The sequence below is a fragment of the Dasypus novemcinctus genome, chromosome 10 (assembly GCF_030445035.2).
Source record: "Dasypus novemcinctus isolate mDasNov1 chromosome 10, mDasNov1.1.hap2, whole genome shotgun sequence".
Classification (NCBI taxonomy): Eukaryota; Metazoa; Chordata; class Mammalia; order Cingulata; family Dasypodidae; genus Dasypus; species Dasypus novemcinctus.
This window is the reverse complement of record NC_080682.1, coordinates 22861616-22872132: the sequence shown is the minus strand read 5'-3', so window position 1 is coordinate 22872132 and position 10517 is coordinate 22861616. Positions and strand designations below refer to the sequence as shown.

General features: G+C 35.8%; 1 pseudogene; it reads right to left on the bottom strand.

Moving 5' to 3' along the window:
- Positions 1 to 2315: 2315 nt before the first annotated feature.
- Positions 2316 to 10079, bottom strand: LOC139439908 (olfactory receptor 5M11-like; annotated as a pseudogene).
- Positions 10080 to 10517: the final 438 nt, after the last annotated feature.

Sequence of the window (10517 nt, the reverse complement as noted above, 5' to 3'; positions counted from 1 at the left end):
CCCCATCACTAACACCCTGCACCAGTGATCATCTCCTGACACAGTTGTGACACTTCTGTGACCCAAAACCTCTCCAAAAACAAAGCCAACAAAATTACTAAATAAAATTAATAAGAAAATGAAATAATAAAAATGTTTTAAAATAAAATAGGAAAAATGTGCAAAGATATAAAAATTTTTAAACATTGTATCTTTCTTCACTTTACACTTTACATTGTCTTATCTGTACAGTTGACATTTTCTTCCATGCATTCCCCCAGTGTGTTATTTTTTTTTCATTTTTTCTTTAAAGGAACTTTAGGTTATAGAAAAGTCACATTGAAAATATAGGGTATTCCCTCTCACCTTTTTCCACTCTTCCCTATTTATAGGATTTTACATGCTGATAGTACATTTGTTACAATTGATGTAAAAATATTGAAGCATGCTACTAACCATGGTCAATGGTTCATATTATGGATTACATTTTGGAAAATACATTTTTATATGTTTTGATTAAATTTAAAATGGCCTGTATCTGTTATTTCAAGATCATGCAGAATAATTCTAATGCCCTAAAATTGCCCTAAAATTGCCCTATGTTCCATCTCTTCTATTCTTCCCTCCTCCTCCCCTCAGAACCTATGGTAACCACTAAGTTTCAATTTTTGAAGAAAAAGATACATAGGTACTTTCAATATATTTAGGGCTTGACATGTTGGTCTGTTTTCTTTTATTATGCACTTCCTATATTCTCCACCCACTGATATAACAAGTCATAACAAGATGAACATTTACATATTCCACAGAAGCACGGCCCAAGTGTGCCCTGTTCTGTATATCCCCCACACTTAAAACCCTACACCATTAATCCTCCCCTGCCATGTTTGCCAAAAGATATTTTCCAATGTTGTAGTTTTAATCACAGAACTGCAAATTCCCAGAGTTCACCTGCTCCATCCCCCAACCCTCCCTCCAGTTCCATGTATAATCCAACCAAGCCCACCTGCCCTACTGCTCTTCACAGCTCTGAACCCCTGAGCCCAATAACATCACTGTACCACACTCACACTAATCCACTGCCCAACCACACTTTCTGCCTTATCATAGATCTTGCCTATATGGGCATCAACTCACCAACTTCTAATCCTTTTCTATCTCCTGGTAACTTATCTTCCAGACTCTAGCTCTGTAAGTCTGCTCAATTTGCTTAGGTCATATCAGGGAGGTCATATAATATTTGTCCTTTAGTGCTTGGCTTACTGCACTCAACATAAGGTCTTCAAGATTCATCCGTGTTATCCTGTGTATTAATATTTCATTCCTTCTTACAGCTTAGTAATATTCCTTTGCATGTATATACCACAGTTTACTTATCCATTTATCTGTTGATGGACATTTGGGTTGCTTCCAACTTTTGGAAATAGTGTATAGTGACTCTAAGAACATTGGTGTACATGTATCTGTTTGTGTCCCTGCTTCTCTGTATATACCCAGCAGTGGGACTGATGGACCATATGGCATTTTTGTAGTCAGCTTCCCAAGAAATGGTCAAACTGACCTCCACAATGGCTTAACCAGTCTACAGTCTTACCAGCAGTAGATAAGGGTTCCTTTTTCTCCACATCCTTTCCAACAGTTGTAGTCCTCTCGTTTTTTACAGCCACCAGTCTAATGGGTATCAGACGATATCTAATTGTAGTTTTGATTTGCATTTCCTTTACAGTTTGTATAGTTGAGCATCTTCTCATTTGCTTTTTAGCCATTTGTATTTCTTCTTTGAAGAATGGTCTATTCAAATCTATTGCCCATTTATTTAAATGGGTTGCTTGTCTTTATTTTTTAGGTGCAGGATCTTTATATACGCTGGATATAAGAGCCTTATTGGATAGGTGGTTCCCAAATATTTTCTCCCATTGAGAAGTCTGCCTTTTCACTTTCTGGACAAAATCTTTTGAAGTGCAAAAGTTTCTAATTTTGAGGAGGCCCCATTCATCCATTTTTTTTTTCTTTCATTGTTGTTCACTTTGGGGGTAAAGTTTATGAATGTATTTCCTACTACAAGTTCTCATAGATGCTTCTCTACCTTATCATCTAGGAGCTTTATGGTCTTGGCTCTTATATTTAGTTCTTTGATACATCTTGATTTAATTTTTATATAGGGCATGATATGGATATGGATATCCAATTCTCCAAGCACCATTTGTTGAAGAGGTCATTCTCTTCCAATTGAGTAGGTTTTGTGGCCTTGTCAGAAGCAGTTTACTGCTTTAAGGGGATTTTGACGCTTGTCAAAACATAAGAGACCTTCCTTGTACAGATATTTTATGTGTGACTTAATATATAAGTAAATATATTTCATCTGAAGATATTTTTAAGGACCCCTTTATATCTTTGTTTGGGAGACTATAGATCAAAAGATTAAACACCAGACTTACAAAAATTTGGGAGACAGTTATCAATTTGGATTCCTCAGCATTCTTATCTTTTGGTAGTCTTACATACATGCAGAAGAATGCCCCATAAAATAGGGTGACACCAATCATGTGAGACCCACAGGTCGAGAATGCCTTATGCCAGTCTTCAGTTGATTTGATCCAGAGGATGGCAGCTATAATAAAGGCATAGCACACCAGGATGAGGGTTAGGGATCTGGAGAGGTTGAAACCTGCTGATAGGAGCATGGCTTGTTCTTTGACATAAGTATCAGAGCAAGAAATTTTAATGAGTGGTGGTTTAGCACAGTAGAAATGGTTGATGACGTTGCATCTGCAGAAGGTCTTGGAAAGTTGGGATGGCCTGGAACAGACCATCTGAGAAGCCGTAGATACAAGGAAATGTGGCCAAGCCGATGCAGGCTCACCTGGACATTTTCACACTGTAGTACAGTAGGTTGAATATGGTCACATAGCGGTCATGGCCTTTGCTACCTGCATGTAGAGCTCAGTAAGGAAGAGTGCAATGCACATATCACACTGTGTAAAGCAGCCAGCATAGGAAATGGTCTTCTTCTCGGATAAGAAAGCAGACAGTCTATGTGGAGTTGCATTTGAGGTGTACCCCAAGTCCACAAATGCTAAGTTATTATAGTGGTTTAGAACTGTATCTGTCCCAGAAAATCATGTTCTTAAAGCTAACCCACTCCTGTGTGGGCATAAACCTATTGTAAGTAGGACATTTTTTATTAGGTTACTTCATTTAAGGTGTAGCCAAGGTGTATATTAATACTTTTATTGGTGTCCTATATAAGAGAATGAAATTCAGACAGAGAGAGAAAACTACTGAAACAAGAAACTGAAAGGAAAGGAACGCAGAAGGGAAGGGAGAGATCAGCAGTTGTAGTCATGTTCCTTGTTATATGACAGAGGAGCCCAGTATCATTAGCAGCCACTCTTTGGAAAGAGAGCATCACCTGGATGATGCCTTGATTTAGACATTTTTCTCGGCATCTAACTGTAAGCTTATAAGCTAATAAATTTATACTGAAAAAACAACAAGAATGTATTTCATGGTATCTGCTTTTAGCAGTTTAACAAATTAAAACTGTTAATGAAAAAGTACATGGTGATATAAAAATGAGAGTCCTGTATGATTAACACCACTTAGGCAATCCCAGAAACCACACAAAAAGGAGAGACTGGAGTTCTCTGGAATCTGTAAGCCCCAGGAGAATGAATTCTGTTATTGCACTGTCATTTTTAATGAACATTTTCTGAGTGTCTTTGTTTGCTCTTGAAACAAATGGAAACAATGAAGACAAATAGGTACAATTCATGTTAACAACAATAAGAAATCATTTTCTCTAAACTCATACATTTTATACAAAATGATCTCTTTCTGGATACTACCTAAACAGACTTCACACCTCTATTAAGTCATTATTTCACTTTCCTTGTATTAAATTAGTTGTAGATTTCCATGTGTATACCCATATCCATAAGATAGTTGTGCTGATCCCTTATTGTCTATGCCTGTACCTCTCCCTACACCAATACTATCTATCCATACAAGTGACCTACATGACCCCTGTCTCCTTGGAATGGTCTTTCCATCTCAAAGTCTACTTATTGGAAAAGACCCAGTACAGTCTCCTCCTTTGGGAAGCATTTCTCCTTTCTTCCTTCATACATGAGACCGAATAATTTCCTTTTGGTCAGCATTTCTAGCAAAATTTCTCTCTCTCTCTCTCTCTCTCTCTCTCTCTCTCTCTCTCTCTCTCTCTCTCTCTCTCTCTCTCTCTCTCTCGCTATTTGTCCCTTTTTATGGTGTGTGTGTGTGTGTCTATAAAGTACCTGCTTTCTACTCTACATATATCAATTCTTCAAAGGCATGGACAAAGTCCAAGTTCATTGTTTGTACCATGACTGCCTGCCCAACACATATTTATATAGTGAATTTTAAAAAATAAGAAAACAAACAATAATGCATGCCTGAAAAATGAATGACTTTCAGTGTTTTACTCATCCTGTAGCTCTATGGAACTTTTCATGGTATCATATACTTCGGAGCAGACAGGGCTTTTTGAACTTCAGTGTGGAGTGAGTTGTTACAAAGGGGCTTTGTGGGAACACAGGGTCAGGTCACCACAGAAACGTTCAGTAAATATTCCTTTATTGTTCAGAATAAAGAACCTAGAAAGCCACAACTCCTTGGAATTTACTTAAATCCCATCATAGCCTGTCTCCCTGGGATGGCCAAAACTCTTTTGGGTTGAGGTCTGCAGATAGAAATTCTGCAAGCCCCATTTCACTCTAGGAAAGAGAGAACAATCAATACTGTTTGAGTGTTGCTATTTTCTACTTTGGGGAGGGAGTCTGCCACTGAGAAATCCTGCTGTAATAAGCATCTGAGGTGGCTTGTTACATTTTTTCAGGTTGAAGGTCTGTCAGGGGCTTTTCATTAGACTTAATATCCTTTAAACATTGTGGAATGAAACACAGTTTTTTTTAAAGTGTGCAGGTATCTAAAGGCTAGAAGATGGTCATATAGCCTGCATGTGTTTGTGAGTTCCCCAGAGAATGAGGTGGGAATAGGCGAGGTCTGAGGGATGGTAGTTTAACCATGTCTGCTATTCCCGGAACAATTAGTGTAAAAATCAGTCACTTGGGAAGCTTGTTAATCAAGCAAATTTAAAGAAAGTTTGCTTCAAAAGACTTATGTGAATTGTTAATATTAACAAATTATCCAGAGGATTCTAATGGGGGTGGGACACAGTCAAAATGCTTCAATGAACATATGCTAATAAAAGAGCAAAGTATCTTCAAATTAAATGAAATTGCTCCCAGTACTTTGAGGATGATCAATAGCAATGTGTTATTGCATTACTAAAGAAAATAAATTAAATACTTAAGTATTGAGTATTTAAGATTTTAATCACAGATGTATCTATCGAGGAATACCTCTTCTGTCTGTCCTGTTAGCACTCTTCACATCACAACTAGTGTTCAATCCCCTCTTTCTTCTCTTAAGATGCCTTTATTTTTGCCCTTTCTCTCATACTTAAAGTGTGTTTACAACCTTCCAAATTCTTATCTCCTTTACAAGTGAGAAATAATTTAATACATTTTATTATAAATTTTCCAATACTTATCTATTTTTGTGTGATCTGGCCATATGTATTTTTCTATGTTAATATTTGGTATTACTAAATATGTTAAAGTAAAGAAAAAAGATAAAAAATAAGAAATTCACAAACTTAAATTTTGAGGAAATTAATCAGAAATAAAAAATTCTAAGGATTGAATTTATAAGCAATTAGATTAAAATATCAAGTAGTATTTGGAAAAAAGATAATTATAAATTATAAGAAAATGAATATCTTTGTGTGTACATAGTATTTATACATTTATTAGACATTATCTTCTTTGATTGTTTTCTTATTTTTCAGTGATTCTTCCAAAGCCTAGATTATGTGGAGTTAAGGAAGGAAACAGGATTAAGGATAGCAGAAGAATGGAAGCCATCTGTAATAAAAAAAAATAAAAATAAAATAAGAAAAACGTAGAGGGTACATTCATTTAGGATGCTCTTCTCTGCAAGAAACTGAAAAATCTATTTAAAATGGCTTAAACAATAAAAAGAGTTATTATGAGACATAGTATGAAATCGAAGGGAGTGTAGTTTTGGTTTTGGTTGCTTTGATTCAGCTGTTAAACATTGTCATCAAGGACAAGTTTTGTTCCATCTCTCTGTTTTGCCATATATAAAAAAAATCTTTAACCTAAGATGACTTCTGCTCATGGCCTTTAGATTACTGTCATAGCAACTAGTAAAATATGATTTATTTTGCATATCAAATCAGATATGATCAGAGATCAACCACCTTTTATCCAATATTAGCAACCATGATGCCTTTTCTGTTTAATTGACCGAAACAAAGAGATTTGCTCAATAAAAGTCATCAGGGAATTGTTACTTCAAATTAATAAAGATCCACATCTTAATTGAACTATCTTTTCAAAAATTGTATGAGTGATTTAGTCATGTGGTAGATAAATAAAAAAATAAAATAAAAGTCTATTCAAAAAGAGGAAATAGGAAATGGATGGTGGATATATAATCACTATTGTCTACTCTACAGAGAATGAAAGAATAAGTGAGGTAAAGATTAACTTAAATAACTCACTAAGAGGAACATACCAAAAAGTTTAGGTACAGTAATTGAAGAGATGTTTGCACAAACACACAAAAAGACGCCAATTTGTTAATTTAATTCCGTGTTTGTGCTCCTTGTGGTTTATGATGAAAAAAAAAAGAAAAAAAGAGCTGCAAAACATATTTTACTATAAGTTTAAAAGGTCAGTAAAAAGGTCTTTATTTGCAGCTATACCTCCAATGCCCAGGACAGTAAGTACTTAAAGAATGCATGTGAATAAATTCATAAGAGATATGGCTAACATATATTGATCATTAATTATGTAGCAGGTAGTAATTTAAATTCTAAGAAAAACGGTAGATACTATTATTACCCCTTTTATAGAAGACAGAAATGAAGTACAGAAACATGAAGTAATTGGGCCAATTATGCTAGTGGGTATAACACCTGCGATACCAACCCAAAGTCATCTTACTTGAGAACCATCTTTACTAGGTGTTGAAATTTAACAGGAAATACCATATATAGGCAAAGAAAGCCTTGAGAAAAAAAAAAATTATAAGGAAGAGCTAGGACAAGGGCATAATGGCATCCTTGCATAGTGTTAAAAAAAACAGAGTTGAGTCACTCATTTTCCCTCAACCATAGCATATAATACTATGTGGCTTACTAGTATCCTCATAGACAGCTATTATGCAGCTAAGCCATAGTCTATGATTGCCTGTACTCGAATGTCAGGGAATAGCATCCTTAGACAAAATAGCAAAGTTTACATTCTGTGTCAGTAGAAAGCCCTGGAATATAATATTGTTTCTGCAGTTTAACTGCTTAGTAACTATGGGGAAATTCTCCATTCCCCATTTGGAAGTGGTAACAGTAATGTATCCTGAAAACTTATAAGCTGTTGTGGATATCAAAGTGAATATTTAAAGTAAATATGTCAAGCAGCTGTGGCTCAACTGATTGGGCTTCCATCTACCATAGGGGAGGCCCTGGGTTTGCTTCCCAGGACCTCCTTGTGAAGACAAGTTGGCCTGCACCCGCAGAGAGCTGGTGCAGCAAGATGATACAACAAAGGCAGATATCAAGCAAGTGGCAGGGGAGGATATATAAATAAAATAAATCTTAAAAAAAACAGTCAAGCTATTGTACATTTAGGCGTTTTTGTTATATTAAGTGACACAACAAAGAGAAACACAGATTCCCATGCCGCTGACAAAAACAGAAGCGGACAAAATACTGGAAACCAGTTGTTTTTTTATAAAGGGTATTTATTTGGGGTAGGAGCTTACAGATACCAGGCCATAAAGCATAGGTTACTTCCCTCACCAAAGTCTATTTTCACATGTTGGAGCAAGATGTGTTCCCCTCTTCCCAGTGCTTTCTTCTCTTTGGGCTCAGGGTTCCTCTTTTGCCAGGGCTTGCTTCTCTTTCCTCTGTGTGCTGACTTCCAGGCTCCAGCGAGTCCAGCATCAAACTCCAACATCAAAAAACCTCCAATAGGGAAACGGACTTGGCCCAGTGGTTAGGGCGTCCGTCTACCACATGGGAGGTCCGCAGTTCAAACCCCGGTTCAAACTCCTTGACCCGTGTGGAGCTGGCCCATGCGCAGTGCTGATGCGCACAAGGAGTGCCGTGCCACACAGGGGTGTCCCCCGTGTAGGGGAGCCCCACACGCAAGGAGTGCGCACATAAGGAGAGCCACCCAGCACGAAAGAAATTTCAGCCTGCCCAAGAATGGCGCCTCCCACACGGAGAGCTGATGCAGAAAGATGACGTAACAAAAAAAAAGACACAGATTCCTGTGCTGCTGACAACAGCAGAAGCGGACAAAAAGAACACGCAGTAAATGGACACAGAGAACAGACAACCGGGGAGGGCGGGGGAAGGGGAGAGAAATAAACAAAAATAAATCTTTAAAAAAAAAAACCCTCCAACATTAAAAAGCTCCAATTCTGTCCTTTGCTATACCTTTCATCTGTGAGTCTCCCCCCTACTTACACGGCCAATCAAAGCCCTAATCATAATTTAATCATGCCCAGGTACAGACCAGCTTAAAAATATAATCCAATATCTCTTTTGGGAATTCATAACTGTATCAAATTGCTACAAGTTAAATAAACATAAAACAAAAATAAAGAAAATAAATCGTTTGTAACTCTCCATCATCATGCAAACACTCTTAACCCCTGAAATACCCATCTTAGTTTTTCCTCTTTGTTTATATATATATATATATATATATATAAATATATATATTATTCATGTATACTGTATTGTTTGGAACTTATTTTGCCTAACAAAATAATAAGAATGTTTTTCTACCATATGGATCTTCTACATACATTTTTTTCATGCATAGAATCTGGCACACAGAAATAATTAACTAATATTTCATTATTAAACATTTTATGTGTTTGCAATTATTTTGTCATTTTTACTATAACAAAGTAGGTGAAGAAAATAGTCATAAGAATGCACACTTTTCAAAACTGTTGTATTTTTATTGAAACATTTAAGGGCACTAAATGAATATCAACATATTAAATTATCAGTAAATGCAATTTTAAAACCACTATAAAGTGCATATAAATACCTACTAGAATCACTAGAATTAAAAGGTTTTATACTACCAAGTGTTTTTAAAAATGTGAGCAAATAAATTCATATGTTGCTGCTGGGAAGGTGAAAAGTTACAATTACTTTGGAAAATCATCAGTATCAAATAATTTTAATATATATTTTATGTGTAACCAAAAATCCTACTAGGTGTTTACCCAATAAATAAAACCCTAAGTCCAAATAGACATATAGAGCAGTTCTTTTTCATAAAATCCCAAAACTGAAAATAACCCAAATTGTAACAACAGATGAATGGAAAATACATCGTAGTGTATCCTTAAAATGGAAACTCCTTAGCAACAGAAAAATTCAAACAATGGATCCATGCAACAAGAAGATGATTTTCAAAGACATTTTGCTAGAAATGAAGCTAGACACAAAGGACAATAAATATTATGTTTTCATATATATTAAGCGCTAAAACAGAAAAAAATATCAATCAATAGTTAGGAAAACACATAAATTAATTCCCAGATCCTGAGTATGCATGGAACAGGGTATTTGCAAAGGTAAAAAGGAAATTGGGGGAGGGGGACATTGGTGAATCTATATCTAAATTGTGGTGGTAGTTTCATGGGTGTACAAATTTCAAATTTGTGAAAACACGTTGGTTTGCAGTTAAAATTGATAACATATTATTGTATATATTACTACTTTAATAAAGTTAAATAAAAAATATAATATGAGCTTATTATACCCAAGCAAGCAAAGAAATTGTCACCTCTCCAAAATACATCTATCAAAATTTAGAAACAAGATTCAAGTCCATGTTGAACACATTATAAAGGCCATTGTCTCCTCAGAGAGCAGTAGATTATATACAAATCAATGTATCCAAACCTTGTTTGCCCCAGCCCACATAAGAAATATATGCTCTGACCATAGCGTCCAAACTGTCGAATTGATTCTTTTCTTTATGCTTTCTCCCATTACTTGTAAGCATTGAGAAACTTCCAAATGTAGAGTTTTGTTAAGCTAACTTACTCTATTACGAGGAATCTAAGTACAATTTTTCTTCACATTTCAGTATTTATTAAATTGGGATGTGTCTTACAAGAATGTTGACCGAGCATCCATCATGACTTAGCTTTGAATTTGTGGGTGGGCACATCACAATTTACAGAATGAGACTTCTGTTTCAATGACACAATAGTCCTAGTACAGCACTGATTTTCCAAGTGAAAACTGGACCTAATTGGGGGCATCTGTCATTACACATTAACATCCTCAACACAGGACTGAGCTCCCTGAGAGAAGAGAAGAAAGCAAATAAAGTGCCCAAACTTAGTTGACAATAATTCTTCTATTTTGATAAGAGAAT